Here is a 15237-nt window from a genome sequence, read left to right as displayed (position 1 = left end):
ACCAGCGGATTCAGGGGGCCGAGGTGGTCACTCCGGTAGTCGTAGGGTCGTCGGAGGTGGAGGAAATCGCCAGCGGCGAGCTCCACGGCGGAGGGAAGCTTCGGTGGAAAGTGGTTTTGAGGCGGCGGTGGTTCCCGATCAAAATCGAGTAGAGGGAAGGGTTCACGGGAGGATGAGGAGGTTTCTGGCGAAGAGAATGGAGAGAAGAGGCCCTGGTGGTGCCGGAATGGCCGGGGCAGTGGTGGCGGCCGCAGTTACCGGAGATGGGGAAGAAAGCTCTCCTGGGTCGATTGGCGAGCTGGGGAAGCGTCATTGGGGTGGCCTGAGGATGCCCGTGTGCGGGAACGGCCCGGGGCGTCCATTTATAAGCGAGGCAAGGCGGTTCCGCGGCGGCCGTGGATAAGCTTCCGGCGAACCGACGTTCTGTAGAAGCAGGGCATCGTGGCGGCGACGAGCGCTAGAGGACATGGCTGCGGATGAGCTCGCGCTGCTCCAGGTGCCAGGTGGCGAGCGGGAGGGGTTTGGGCGGCGCTGCCCGTGGCTGGAGCCACTGCAGACGCCGGAGTGCCGCCAAAAATGCCCTGGCGGCGGCGCTGTATCGTGCCAGGGTGGCTTGGCGTGATGCTGCGAGGCGGGGAGTGCGTGGTGAGGTGCTGCCGTGTGGGCCAAAGCCAGGGGGGCCAGCGTGTCGGCTCGGGCGCGGCGTCGAGCAATACGCGCGCTCTGGGCGCGTCCAGTGCACGCATGGGAGATGTTCGACACAATGCCAGAGCATGCTACAGAGCTTGGGTGAGGCTGGCAATTAACAAATCTAGGTTAGGAGAAACGGGGAGTCTAGTGGACATGCTTGTTTGATCAGAGGTGCAAGCTCACAGTGCAATGCCAAAACTCATGTCAAAACTGGTCATGCCTACAGGGTGCTCGATAGAATGCCACATGCACCTAGGCATCTCTTGGGGTAGCCAAAACTTCCAGGTTGGGGCCTCTTTAGATGTACAAGAGGGTGGTGAGGTTAGTTTGTGAAAAGCACAAACTTGTTAGTGCAAGTTTAGCAGAATTTCAATTCTGGACAGGAAATAAATGACATTATTTCATGAACCAAAAATGATCCAAAGGGTGCATGCTCCTGGACTTAAGGGTTTAACATGGAGGACTACAAGTAGGAGAAAGAATCAAGGGTTAAAGAGCAAGCAAAAATATGGTTGCTGTACAAACCATCCAGTTGGTCCAGAATGAAGATGAGGTTGATTCACTCAAATTTTTCAAAGAACAGCACTAGGTTTTTGCATAAAGTTGAATCATAGGCTATTACCATCATCCCATAATTTTTGTGGAGGCTAGAAAGAATTATTTAAATGGGTTGTAGTGCAAAATTGCCCACTGGACCAGAGAAGAAAAATGGGTGTAGAGCTCAAAATATCCAATGAATGAAATATATTATTGCACAAAAGTGATTTAGAGACATCACATGATATCTCCAAATTTTGGTTGGATTTTTAGAATAATATATCAAATGGTTGCAGTTCAAAAAGAGCTCCAAAACTTAAAGAAAGTCATTTAATGAATAAAGCTCAGGGTGAAATAATTTTATAAATAAATCTCCTGATTGAGAGATGTTTTTTTAAATGAGAGGGAAAATAAGTCCAATATGTTTTGGAAGGATCCACTTGGGAAAAACTCCTTAATATTAAAATAAAAGTTTTGAAATCAACAGGGATATTCTTGCAGACAAAAATTTTAAACTCTTGGCAAAATTTTAATAACAAAAACCTGGTTAATTTTTTGGGGTGTTACAGTGGACAACACTCTCCCCTCTCGTTGCTATGCCATCACCATGATCTTGCGTGTGCGTAGGAATTTTTTTTTAAATTACTACGTTCCCCAACACCACTGCCACATGAAGATCCGGATTTTAAGGGGCAGTCGAATGGACCAAACCGCCTGAAGGGGGGGGAGGGGCGGAGGAGGGGGCGATAGCCGCATAGAGGGACTTGGTGGAGAATTGTCCCGAAGGCTCAAGGTGCCACCGAACCTCATCTGGGCCAACATCGACAATCGGTTCATGGAGCGTAATACAATCAAGCAGCTCATGCCAGGCGGCCACTTCCGGAGGCCCAAATGGCCTCCGGAACGCGAGGCGCCCTAAGTCAATAAGGGCCTGCTGAACTGAGATTGTAGGGGCGACTGCAATGGAGAAGAGGTCGGGAAAGCGGGCAGCAAAGGGGGCGTCCCCAGCCCAGCGGTCAAACAAGAACAAGGTCGCCGCTCCGGAACTAACCGAGATGGAGGTCCCAATGCGGAGGACGGGAAGCAGCTGGATGAGCGACTGCCAGAACTGGGACCCGCCCGACCGCTGGCAGAAGGCCAAGGGTTGACCACACAGGTATTTGTTCCTGATGATGTCTAACCACAGACCGCCATGTCCCTGAGAGATGCGCCAGAGTCAGCGGGAAAGGAGGGCAATTTTCATGCGCTTAGTGCACATGATGCCAAGGCCTCCCTGGTCCCGAGGTTTGCAGATGTTGGGCCAACTAACCATATGATACTTCTGCCTGTTATTGTCTCCCGCCCAATAGAAGCGAGATTGAATTATAGCAATCTCGTGATGGAGGGTCTCGTGGAGACTGTAGAAGCTCATAAGGAATATGAGGAGACTAGAGAGCGAGGAGTTGATGAGGATTGTCCGGGCCGCCTTCGAGAGCCATCGACCTTGCCACGACTCCATTCGCGTTTGTAACTTGGAGACCGTACGGCGAAGGTCCGCCACAGTGAGCCGGGAGTCACTAATGGGCGTTCCCAAGTATGTCGTTGGGAAGGAGCCCAGGTGGTAGTTGAGGCGGTTGGCAATGCCGAGGGCCTCAGCCGGAGAGTAGCCCATCACCATCACATCGCTTTTGTCGAAGTTGATCTTGAGACCAGACATTTGCTAGAAGCAAAGGAGGAGGAATTTCAGACTAGCGATGTCCGCATCCGAGCCTTCGACCGTGATGATGGTGTGGTCAGCGTACTGGAGTAGGGAGATGCCAGTGCCACCGGTCAGGTGAGGGGTGATCCCACGAATATGACCAGCAGCCTTGGCCTTGTCCAGGATGGCCGCAAGAGCATCAACCACCATATTAAACAAGAACGGGGAAAAAGGGTCACCCTGTCTCACCCCACGAAACATGGGGAAGTAGGGACCAATCTCCCCGTTGATGTTAACGGCCGAGCACCCACACGAAACCATCTGCATCACCCGAATTACCCAACGGTCATCGAAGCCTTTTCGCAGAAGAACTTCCTGAAGGAAGGGCCAACTAACAGTGTCATAGGCCTTATGGAAATCGATCTTCAGAAAGACCGCTTTGAGGTGCTTGGAGCGGACTTCATGGAGGATTTCGTGGAGGACCAACACCCCATCCAGAATATACCGGCCTTGGATGAAAGCCGATTGGTTGGGGTGGGTAATACGGTCGGCAAGCAGGGTCACCCTATTGGCGTACCCTTTAGCAAGAATCCGGAAGATCACGTTAATAACCGTGATAGGGCGGAACTGGCGGATGTAAGAAGCACCAGGAACCTTGGGGATGAGCGAGATCGTCCCGTAGTTCAGGCGTCCGAGGTCGATGGATCCGACGTAGAACTCGTCAAAGATAGCCATGATCTCCGGCTTAATCACATTCCAGAAGCTCTGGAAGAACTTAACTGGAAGACCATCCGGGCCAGGGGCCGAGGATGGGTTCATGCCCTTGATGGCCGCCTAGACTTCGTCCTTAGAGAAGGGGGCCGTAAGGGTTGCATTCTTAGATGCGGAGACAAGTTGGCGACCAGACCAACAGTCATGGGCTAGGGATAAGCCGCTCCGAGGAGCGGCGGTGAACAAGGACCTATAGAAGCCGTCAACGTGGGACCTAATGTCCCGCGGGGATTGCAGGAGAACCGAGCCATCCGAAAGAAGGGGGATGGTGTTGCGCCTGCGACGACCATTCGTGATGGCTTGGAAGTAAGCCGTATTCGCGTCACCCTTCAGGACCCATTTCTGAGCACCGCGCAACCGCTAGTAAGCCTCTTCATCTGTGTAGATGATAGAGAGCTGATCCTCCAAGTCGTTGAGGGAAAGCCACTCCTCTGGGGAGAGGCTGTGCGCATCGGCCCGAAGATCCAAGGCTTGGATCGCGGACAGAAGAGCCTTCTTACACTCGCGGAGGTCGCGCCCCAGGTTGGCGCCCCATCCTTTCATGAACTGTCGGCCCAGTTTGGCGCAGCTGTGCCAGGAGTCGACAGCAGAAGGCGAGCGAGCAGGGGACAGGGAGAGAGCCCGAGTCTCGACCCACTGGGCACCGATCGTGTCAATGAAGCCAGGTTGGGACAGCCAATAAGTCTCAAATCGGAAGCGGGGGGGGGGACCGGGGGGCATTCATCAGCAGAAGAGAGAAGGAGGGGGACGTGGTCAGATCCAATCCGGGTGATGGCCCGGAGGGAGGCGAGGGAGCAGCGGAGGTCCCATTCTGGAGAAACTAGGACCCGATCCAGAAGGGACTGGGTCGGGGCAGCCTGACGGTTGGTCCAAGTGAACCTGGCACCAACCCGGTCAATCTCACGGAGGCCAAGATCAGCAATGCAGTCGTTGAACATTTGCATAAGGCCGAAGTTGACGTTGGCATTGCTCTTGTCCTCCGCGCACCGAAGGAGGTCAAAATCACCCCCTACAACAACAGGCAGCAATGCCGTCGACACCTTCCGGTGAAGCTCGTTGAGGAAGGAAGTGGATCGGCTGTGATCGGCAGGACCGTAGACAATAATGACCTCCCATTTGAAGTTCAGGGAGCGCTCGAACAACTCCATGCTAACGAAGAACTGGCCCCGGTCCATACTACCCACCTCGAATGTGGCATCCTTCACACCTAACAGGATGCCACCAGAATGGCCCGCGGTCCCACTAGACGGGAGCCAATGCCAGGAGGAAAGGTGGGAGCTCAGGCGGTCAAGCTCCGGAAGGGAGAACTCCGTACGCATGGTCTCTTGGATGGCCACAATGTCAATGTGCTTGTCATGAATGTACTCGATGAGTTGGCGGCGGCGATCATCATGGCCAAAGCCGCGGATGTTCCAGAAGAGGGCACGCATCACGCAGCCATTGAGGGGCTGCTTGACCCCAGGACACGAGATGCGCTTTGCGCGCGAAGAGCAGCCGTCCGAGATCGGGTACAACCCCGAAGCTCGGTAACGGACAGGGGGGTATCCCACCAATCCGACGAGGAGGAGGCGGTCTCGGGTCCACTGACTCGAACGACGAGTCAGGAGGCAAGAGCAGGGCTGCTCTAGCAGCAGCCAGCCTACCGGCGAGGATCTCGCAGGCCCTAATGGCCTCGATCTGGGCTAAGGGGGAGCCGACCCCCCCCCCCTAAATATGATGGCGGAGTCAGTCGCGATCTTCACAAGGTTCCCAAGAGGGATCAACTCGAGAGTAGAGAAGGAACAAGTAGCTGCCGAGGGAGGGACTGAAGGGGTACCTGGCTCCAGGTTCTGTGCAGCGGCATGAAGCTCAGCCCGCTCACACATGGGCAGCACCGAGCAGCCCTCCGGGCGCGCCGCGTCCAGCCGAGCACTCCGACGAGAGGCACTCACCGGAGAGGAGGCCGAACGGGGGTGCCGAGAGAAGGCCACGACGCGAGGAGGCAGAGGGGGAGCAGCCAGGGGGGTGAACACCTGGGACTCCTGATCCAAGCTAGAGCCCGCAGCGGGGAGAGTCTGAAGAGACGGGGTCGGAGAAGAAGGCGGCGATGGCATCGGTGTTGGGGAAGACGGAGGTGAGGCCGAGTCGATGACGAGATCCGTCCGGGCCCCAGGAGGGGTCGGGGACGACCGGGGCGCTGCGGCCGGAGATGGCGAGGCGGCCGGCTGGGCGACAACGGGGGTGGTGTCGGTGGGGGGGGGGTCAGAGACAGCCCCCCCGCCACCGCCGAGCGGGGAGGGCGGGTCCAGAGACACCGACCCAGAACGGTCGATGCCCATGCGCAGGACCGGCCTGACAGGGTCGGCGGAGACCGGGGAGCGCGGCGAGGAAGCGGGGCAGACGACCAGGCCCACACTGGAAGCATCGCTGGCGGCAGGAGACATGGCCACCGGGTCGAGGGGGGCTCGAGGGAGGGGGCCGTCGTGACCTGGCGCCCATGCCCCCCGTCGGCCGTGGGTGAAGGCGATCGGGACTGCGACCTGGAGGCCAAGTCATCCGAGCCCGCACCGTCCTCGGACCTGCGGGAGCGGGGGTGGTGTCTGCCGTGATAGTTCCTCCTGGCACCCGGGTTACCGCCAGGAGGCCCATAGTCGGTGAAGCGAGGACGGCCGACGTGGTTGGGAGGCTCGGGGGCGATGCGGAGGTCGTAGCCCTAGTCGTTGAAGAAAACACGGACGATGACGTGGAGCTTGGAGGAGTCTAGACACTTGACCTTGACCCGGACCTCTTCCTCCTTGCGGAGGGAGAGCTCGTCGACCACCACCACCTTGCCCAGGATCCGGGACATCTAGCGGATGACGAGCTCGGACCGGGCGATGTCAGGGAGGCCACCCATGAGGAGCCAAGCGGTGTCCAGGACAACCACCGAGGGGGCGTCGAGGACCGGCTCGGTGATGCCGACGACGAGCTGGTTGAGGGCGAGGGTGATCCGGCCACTACGAGTGGCATAGCCGTAACTGATGGTATCGGGGAAGATAACGGTGAAGATGTGGCCGGCAGAGGGAGTGACCGCCCAGTCCCACTGGCGATGGTAGAGGTGGTTGAGCTCAGCCTCGATCATCTCCCGGGATGCCACCCCGTCGACCACCGTAATGATCGCCTGGAAGGAGGGGTGGGCGGGGGGAGATCAGGGACCTCGAGATGGAAGAACCCAAGCCCCTCGATGCTGTGGCCGTACATCATGAGCTCAGACGTCACAGGGCGGTTTGGGCACAGGAGAGCGGGATGACCAGGATCTGAGAAAATGTAGCAGCACTGGGGGTTGACGCAGTTGACTTGCGAGTGACCCGGCACCCCGCAGTTGAAACACGGGGGGTGAGGAAGGTTGGAGACGGGACCCGGAGCGGCGGAGGTGCCCGGAGCCGAGGTTGGAGGGGCGGCCGGGTTGCCACGGCCCTGGCCTCGACGCTTCTTTTTCTTGGCAGGGCCTTGGCGGCCGCGAGCGGGAGCGTCGCCCAAGGTGGCAGCCGAGGCAGGAGCCGAAGGGCCGGCGGCGTGAGGCGGAACGTACTTTCGGGAGGCCGGCGCGACGGCCGGGGCTTGGGTGCGGGGGGACGGGGGGCGTGCAATGCGAGACGGAGATGGGTTGCGGCCCCGACGAGGAGGCGGGGAGGGCGAACGGCGAGGCATGTGCCAGTCCCCCGAGGTGGCTGGACGAGGGGAGCGGGAGCGCCCCCGCGTCTCGCGGCGAGCCGGGGAACGGCGTGTTGGGGAACGTTGGAGAAAATTAAAATTTTTCCTACGGTTTCACCAAGATCCATCTATGAGTTCATCTAAGCAACGAGTCATGGGAGAGAGATTGCATCTACATACCACTTGTAGATCGTGTGCGGAAGCGTTCAAGGGAACGGGGATGATGGAGTCGTACTCGCCGCCGTGATCCAAATCACCGATGACCAAGTGCTGAACGGATAGCACCTCCGCGTTCAACACACGTACGGAACGGACGACGTCTCCTCCTTGATCCAGCAAGGGGGAAGGAGAGGTTGAGGAACAAGGCTCCAGCAGCAGCACAACGGCGTGATGATGGTGGAGAGGTAGTACTCCGACAGGGCTTCGCCAAGCACTCAACGGAGGAGGAGAGGTGTTGGGGAGGGGAGGGGCTGCGCCTTGGATCAGGTGTTCAGCCCTCCCCTCGCCCCTCTATTTATAGGGGAAGGGGGAAGAGGGCCGGCCCCCTCTACATGAGATCTAGAGGGGGGGGGGGCGGAGGCCAGGGAGGGGGGCTTGCCCCCCAAGCAAGGGGGGCGCCCCCACTAGGGTTCCCCCCCCAACCCTAGGCGCATGGGCCCAAAGGGGGGGCGCGCCCAGCCCACCAGGGGCTGGTTCCCTGCCCCTTGCGGCTCATGTGGCCCTCCGAGAGGGGTGGCCCCTCCCGGTGGACCCCTGGAACCCCTCCGGTGGCCCCGGTACAATACCGATATGCCCCCGAAACTTTCCGGTGTCCGTATGACAACTTCCCATATATAAATCTTCACCTCCGGACCATTCCGGGACTCCTCATGACGTCCGGGATCTCATCTGATACTCCGAACAACATTCGGTAATCACATACAAGTCTTCCTAATAACCCTAGCGTCACCGAACCTTAAGTGTGTAGAACCTACGGGTTTGGGAGACATCCAGACATGAACGAGACGGCTCTCCGGTCAATAACCAACAGCGGGATCTGGATACCCATGTTGGCCCCCACATGATCCTCGATGATGTCATCGGATGAACCACGATGTCGAGGATTCAATCAACCCCGTATACTATTCCCTTTGTCAATCGGTACGTTACTTGCCCGAGACTCGATCGTCGGTATCCCAATACCTCGTTCAGTCTCGTTACCGGCAAGTCACTTTACTCGTACCATAATGCATGATCCCGTGACCAGACACTTGGTCACTTTGAGCTCATAATGATGATGCACTACCGAGTGGGCCCAGCGATACCTCTCCGTCATACGGAGTGACAAATCCCAGTCTCGATCCGCGTCAACCCAACAGACACTTTCGGAGATACCTGTAGTGCACCTTTATAGTCACCCAGTTACGTTGTGACGTTTGGTACACCCAAAGCACTCCTACGGTATCCGGGAGTTACACGATCTCATGGTCTAAGGAAAAGATACTTGACATTGGAAAAGCTCTAGCAAAATGAACTACACGATCTTGTGCTATGCTTAGGATTGGGTCTTGTCCATCACGTCATTCTCCTAATGACGTGATCCCGTTGTCAATGACATCTAATGTCCATAGTCAGGAAACCATGACTATCTGTTGACCAACGAGCTAGTCAACTAGAGGCTTACTAGGGACGTATTGTGGTCTATGTATTCGCACGTGTATTACGATTTCCGAATAATACAATTATAGCATGAATAAAAGACAATTATCATGAACAAGGAAATATAATAATAATCCTTTTATTATTGCCTCTAGGGCATATTTCCAACAGTCTCCCACTTGCACTAGAGTCAATAATCTACTTACATTGTGATGAATCGAACACCCATAGAGTTCTGGTGTTGATCATGTTTTGCTTGCGAGAGAGGTTTAGTCAACGGATCTGCGACATTCAGATCTGTATGTACTTTGCAAATATCTATGTCTCCATCTTGAACATTTTCACGGATGGAGTTGAAGCGACGCTTGATGTGCCTGGTCTTCTTGTGAAACCTGGGCTCCTTGGCAAGGGCAATAGCTCTAGTGTTGTCACAGAAGAGTTTGATCGGCCCCGATGCATTGGGTATGACTCCTAGGTCGGTGATGAACTCCTTCACCCAAATTGCTTCATGCGCTGCCTCCGAGGCTGCCATGTACTCTGCTTCACATGTAGATCCCGCCACAATGCTCTGCTTGCAGCTGCACCAGCTTACTGCTCCACCATTCAACATATACACGTATCCGGTTTGTGACTTAGAGTCATCCAGATCTGTGTCGAAGCTAGCGTCGACGTAACCCTTTACGACGAGCTCTTCATCACCTCATAAATGAGAAACATGTCCTTTATCCTTTTCAGGTACTTCAGGATATTCTTGACCGTTGTCCAGTGTTCCTTGCCGGGATTACTTTGGTACCTTCCTACCAAACTTACGGCAAGGTTTACATCAGGTCTGGTTCATAGCATGGCATACATAATAGATCCTATGGCTGAGGCATAGGGGATGACGCTCATCTCTTCTTTATCTTTTGCCGTGGTCAGGCATTGAGCTGAGCTCAATCTCACACCTTGCAATACAGGCAAGAACCCTTTCTTGGACTGATCCATTTTGAACTTCTTCAAAATCTTATCAAGGTATGTGCTTTGTGAAAGACCTATGAGGCGTCTCGATCTATCCCTATAGATCTTGATGCCTAATATATACGCAACTTCTCCAAGGTCCTTCATTAAAAAACACTTATTCAAGTAGGCCTTAATGCTGTCCAAGAATTCTATATCATTTCCCATCAAAAGTATGTCATCTACATATAATATGAGAAATGCTACAGAGCTCCCACTCACTTTCTTGTAAACGCAGGCTTCTCCATAAGTCTGCATAAACCCAAACGCTTTGATCATCTCATCAAAGCGAATGTTCCAACTCCGAGATGCTTGCACCAGCCCATAAATGGATCGCTGGAGCTTGCACACTTTGTTAGCATTCTTAGGATCGACAAAACCTTCCGGCTGCATCATATACAGCTCTTCCTTAAGATGGCCGTTAAGGAATGCCGTTTTGACGTCCATCTGCCATATCTCATAATCATAGTATGCGGCAATTGCTAACATGATTCGGACGGACTTAAGCTTCACTACGGGAGAGAAAGTCTCATCGTAGTCAATCCCTTGAACTTGCCGATAAACCTTAGCGACAAGTCGAGCTTTATAGATGGTGACATTACCATCCGCGTCCGTCTTCTTCTTAAAGATCCATTTGTTTTCTATTGCTCGCCGATCATCGGGCAAGTCAGTCAAAGTCCATACTTTGTTTCCATACATGTATTCTATCTCAGATTGCATGGCTTCTAGCCATTTGTTGGAATCTGGGCCCGCCATCGCTTCTTCATAGTTCGAAGGTTCACCCTTGTCGAACAACATGATTTCCAGGACAGGGTTGCCATACCACTCTGGTGTGGAACGTGTCCTTGTGGACCTACGAAGTTCAGTAGCAACTTGATCAGAAGTACCTTGATCATCATCATTAATTTCCTCTCCAGTCGGTGTAGGCACCACAGGAACATTTTCCTGAGCTGCACGACTTTCCGGTTCAAGAGGTAGTACTTCATCGAGTTCTACTTTCCTCCCACTTACTCCTTTCGAGAGAAACTCCTTTTCCAGAAAGGATCCGTTCTTGGCAACAAAGATCTTGACCTCAGATCTTAAGTAGAAGGTATACCCAATGGTATCCTTAGGGTATCCTATGAAGACGCATTTTTCCGACTTGGGTTCGAGCTTTTCAGGTTGAAGTTTCTTGACATAAGCATCACATCCCCAAACTTTTAGAAACGGCAGCTTAGGTTTCTTCCCAAACCATAATTCATACGGTGTCGTCTCAACGGATTTAGACGGTGCCCTATTTAAAGTGAGTGTAGCTGTCTCTAGAGCGTATCCCCAAAATGATAGCGGTAAATCGGTAAGAGACATCATAGATTGTACCATATCCAATAGAGTGCGATTACGACGTTCGGACACACCGTTACGCTGAGGTGTTCCACGCGGCGTGAGTTGTCAAACGATTCCACATTTTTCTTAAGTGTGTACCAAATTTGTGACTTAAATATTCTCCTCCACGATCCGATCGTAAGAACTTTATCTTTCGGTCATGTTGATTCTCTACTTCATTCTGAAATTCCTTGAACTTTTCAAAGGTCTCAGACTTGTGTTTCATCAAGTAGACATACCCATATCTACTCAAGTCATCGGTGAGAGTGAGAACATAACGATATCCTCCGCGAGCCTCAACGCTCATTGGACCGCACACATCGGTATGTATGATTTCCAATAAGTTGGTTGCTCGCTCCATTGTTCCGGAGAACGGAGTCTTGGTCATTTTACCCATGAGGCATGGTTCGCACGTGTCAAATGATTCATAATCGAGAGACTCTAAAAGTCCATCAGTATGGAGCTTCTTCATGCGCTTGACACCTATGTGACCAAGGCGGCAGTGCCACAAGTATGTGGGACTGTCGTTATCAACTTTACATCTTTTGGTATTCACACTATGAATATGTGTAACATTACGTTCGAGATTCATTAAGAATAAACCATTGACCATCGAGGCATGACCATAAAACATATCTCTCATATAAATAGAACAACCATTATTCTCGGATTTAAATGAGTAGCCATCTCGCATCAAACGAGATCCAGATACAATGTTCATGCTCAAACTTGGCACTAAATAAAAATTATTGAGGTTTAAAACTAATCCTGTAGGTAAATGTAGAGGTAGCGTGCCGACGGCGATCACATCGACCTTGGAACCATTCCCGATGCGCATCGTCACCTCGTCCTTCGCCAGTCTCCGCTTATTCCGCAGCTCCTGCTGTGAGTTACAAATGTGAGCAACGGCACCGGTATCAAATATCTAGGAGTTACTACGATTACTGGTAAGGTACACATCAATTACATGTATATCAAATATACCTTTAGTGTTGCCGGCCTTCTTGTCCGCTAAGTATTTGGGGCAGTTCCACTTCCAGTTACCCTTCCCCTTGCAATAAAAGCACTCAGTCTCAGGCTTGGGTCCATTCTTTGACTTCTTCCCCGCAACTGGCTTACCGGGCGCGGCAACATCTTTGCCGTCCTTCTTGAAGTTCTTCTTACCCTTGCCCTTCTTGAACTTAGTGGTCTTATTGACCATCAACACTTGATGTTCTTTCGTGATTTCAACCTCTGCTGACTTTAGCATTGAGAATACTTCAGGAATGGTCTTCACCATCCCCTGCATATTGTAGTTCAACACAAAGCTCTTGTAGCTCGGTGGGAGTGACTGAAGGATTCTGTCAATGACCGCCTCTTCCGGGAGGTTGATCTCCAGCTGGGACAGGCGGTTGTGCAACCCAGACATTTTGAGTATGTGCTCACTGACAGAACTGTTTTCCTCAATCTTACAACTATAGAACTTGTCGGAGACTTCATATCTCTCGACCTGGGCATGAGCTTGGAAAACCATTTTCAGCTCCTCGAACATCTCATATGCTCCGTGCTTCTCAAAACACTTTTAGAACCCCGGTTCTAAGCTGTAAAGCATGCCGCACTGAACGAGGGAGTAATCATCAGCACGTGATTGCCAAGTGTTCATAACGTCTTGGTTCTCTGGGATGGGTGCTTCACCTAGCGGTGCATCTAGGACATAATCTTTCTTGGCTGCTATGAGGATGATCCTCAGGTTCCGGACCCAGTCCGAATAGTTGCTGCCATCATCTTTCAGCTTGGTTTTCTCTAGGAACGCGTTGAAGTTCATGTTGACATGAGAGTTGGCCATTTGATCTACAAGACATATTTTGCAAAAGTTTTAGACTAAGTTCATGATAATTAAGTTGATCTAATCAAATTATTTAATGAACTCCCACTCAGATTAGACATCCCTCTAGTCATCTAAGTGTTACACGATCCGAGTCGACTAGGCCGTGTCCGATCATCACGTGAGACGGACTAGTCATCATCGGTGAACATCTCCATGTTGATCGTATCTTCCATACGACTCATGTTCGACCTTTCGGTCTCTGTGTTCCGAGGCCATGTCTGTACATGCTAGGCTCGTCAAGTTAACCCTAAGTGTTCTGCATGTGTAAATCTGTCTTACACCCGTTGTATGTGAACGTAAGGATCTATCACACCCGATCATCATGTGGTGCTTCGAAATGACGAACTTTAGCAACGGTGCACAATTAGGGGAAACACTTACTTGAAATTATTATAAGGGATCACCTTATTTACTACCGCCGTTCTAAGTAAACAAGATGCATAAAACATAATAAACATCACATGCAATTATATAGTAGTGACATGATATGGCCAATATCATATAGCTCCTTCGATCTCCATCTTCGGGGCTCCATGATCATCTTCGTCACCGGCATGACACCATGATCTCCATCATTGTGTCTTCATGAAGTTGTCATGCCAACGACTACTTCTACTTCTATGGCTAACACGTTTAGCAATAAAGTAAAGTAATTTACATGGCGTTCTTGAATGACACGCAGGTCATACAAAAATAAAGACAACTCCTATGGCTCATGCCGGTTGTCATACTCATCGACATGCAAGTCGTGATTCCTATTACAAGAACATGATCTCATACATCACAATATATCATTCATCATTCATCACAACTTCTGGCCATATCACATCACATGACAATTGCTGCAAAAACAAGTTAGACGTCCTCTAATTGTTGTTGCATCTTTTACGTGGCTGCAATTGGGTTCTAGCAAGAACGTTTTCTTACCTACGAATAACCACAACGTGATTTTGTCAACTTCTATTTACCCTTCATAAGGACCCTTTTCATCTAATCCGCTCCAACTAAAGTAGGAGAGACAGACACCCGCTAGCCACCTTATGCAACTAGTGCATGTTAGTCGGTGGAACCTGTCTCACGTAAGCGTACGTGTAAGGTCGGTCCGGGCCGCTTCATCCCACAATATCGCTGAAGCAAGAAAATACTAGTAGCAGCAAGCAAGTTGACAAGATCTACGCCGACAACAAAATTGTGTTCTACTCGTGCAATAGAGAACTACGCATAGACCTAGATCATGATGCCACTGTTGGGGAACATTGCAGAAAATTAAATTTTTTCCTACGGTTTCACCAAGATCCATCTATGAGTTCATCTAAGCAACGAGTCATGGGAGAGAGATTGCATCTACATACCACTTGTAGATCGCGTGCGGAAGCGTTCAAGGGAACGGGGATGATGGAGTCGTACTCGCGGTGATCCAAATCACCAATGACCAAGTGCTGAACGGACAGCACCTCCGCGTTCAACACACGTACGGAACGGACGACGTCTCCTCCTTCTTGATCCAGCAAGGGGGAAGGAGAGGTTGAGGAAGAAGGCTCCAGCAGCAGCACGACGGCGTGATGATGGTGGAGAGGCAGTACTCCGACAGGGCTTCGCCAAGTACTCAACGGAGGAGGAGAGGTGTTGGGGAGGGGAGGGGCTGCGCCTTGGATCAGGTGTTCATCCCTCCCCTCGCCCCTCTATTTATAGGGGAAGAGGGAAGGGGGCCAGCCCCCTCTATATGAGATCTAGAGGGGGGGCGGTGGCTAGGGAGGGGGGGCTTGAACCCCAAGCAAGGGGGGCGCCCCCACTAGGGTTCCCCCCCCCCCAACCCTAGGTGCATGGGCCCAAAGGGGGGGGGGGCGCCCAGCCCACCAGGGGCTGGTTCCCTGCCCCTTGCGGCTCATGTGGCCCTCCGAGAGGGGTGGCCCCTCCCGGTGGACCCCCGGAACCCCTCCGGTGGCCCCGGTACAATACCGATATGCCCCCGAAACTTTCCGGTGTCCGTATGACAACTTCCCATATATAAATCTTCACCTCCAGA

The sequence above is a fragment of the Triticum dicoccoides genome, chromosome 5B, assembly GCF_002162155.2.
Source record: "Triticum dicoccoides isolate Atlit2015 ecotype Zavitan chromosome 5B, WEW_v2.0, whole genome shotgun sequence".
In the NCBI taxonomy this organism is placed as follows: Eukaryota; Viridiplantae; Streptophyta; class Magnoliopsida; order Poales; family Poaceae; genus Triticum; species Triticum dicoccoides.
The sequence above is the reverse complement of the archived record's forward strand: the minus strand, read 5'-3'. Positions refer to the sequence as shown.